The 781-nt window shown below is 49.9% G+C and overlaps 1 protein-coding gene across 1 annotated transcript in view; it reads left to right on the top strand.

The window, feature by feature from the left end:
* BCKDHA (branched chain keto acid dehydrogenase E1 subunit alpha) overlaps positions 1 to 781 on the top strand; it is a 29263-nt gene that overhangs the window by 15819 nt on the left and 12663 nt on the right. The window lies entirely within an intron of this gene.

The following is a 781-nucleotide window of genomic DNA, read 5'->3' as shown; positions in this document are numbered from 1 at the left end:
TATATAAGTTTTACTGGTTGCTTCTCTAGAGAACCCAGCCTAACACAGAAGGGCAGGAGGGCAGAGGCCAGGCCCAGCTCCAGTGTATCGGCTAGCAAAAGTGCCCTGACAAAGTAGCCTTCCAACCTCTGGAGACAGAGTCTTGCCTGTTTTTTTCTGAGCCCTCAGACCCCATCCTCTTGAACCCTGCCTGCTCCTGGTCTACCCCTCAGAGCCCTTAAGTCCTATTCCGTTGCATCTCCCCTGTTGGCAGTGAATTACTTGGTCTGACTCTTTTAGCCATGGTCTTTGTGGCTCCCACCAGATCATTGGGTATAACTGCAACTGTGTGGTGCTTTGTGGCTCATCAAGTGGATTAGACAGCTTGTGAGTAGTGTAAATAAGGTACATAGCACTCTTGTAGGGTGGGACGATGCAAATAAGGCGTAGGGAACTCTAATACGGGGATTGGTTAGTTTTGTCATTCTGCTAGGCTTTAAAATGAGCCTTCCTAGAGGCAGAAACCCTGTGGCTAAGACATTTGACTGCTAACCAGAAGGCTGGCGGTTCAAACCCATCAGCTAGTCGTCAGAAAGAAGACTGGGCAATCTACTTCCGTAGAGCTACGGCTCGGAAACCCAAGGAGGGGTTGCTGTGAGTCAGATTTGACTTGACAGCAGTGAGTTTGGTTTTGGTTTAGAGGCAAAAAGGGATGTCAGGAGAGAAGCGCCAGAGGCAGAGTGGAGTACATCCATGAACCCCGGATCCCTGTACCGGACCTCCTTGGCAAAGACAACCAGCT

The sequence above is a fragment of the Orycteropus afer genome, unplaced genomic scaffold, assembly GCF_000298275.1.
Source record: "Orycteropus afer afer isolate SDZICR_OR568_19922 unplaced genomic scaffold, OryAfe1.0 scaffold00099, whole genome shotgun sequence".
NCBI classification, from domain to species: domain Eukaryota; kingdom Metazoa; phylum Chordata; class Mammalia; order Tubulidentata; family Orycteropodidae; genus Orycteropus; species Orycteropus afer.
The sequence above is the reverse complement of the archived record's forward strand: the minus strand, read 5'-3'. Positions and strand labels throughout refer to the sequence as shown.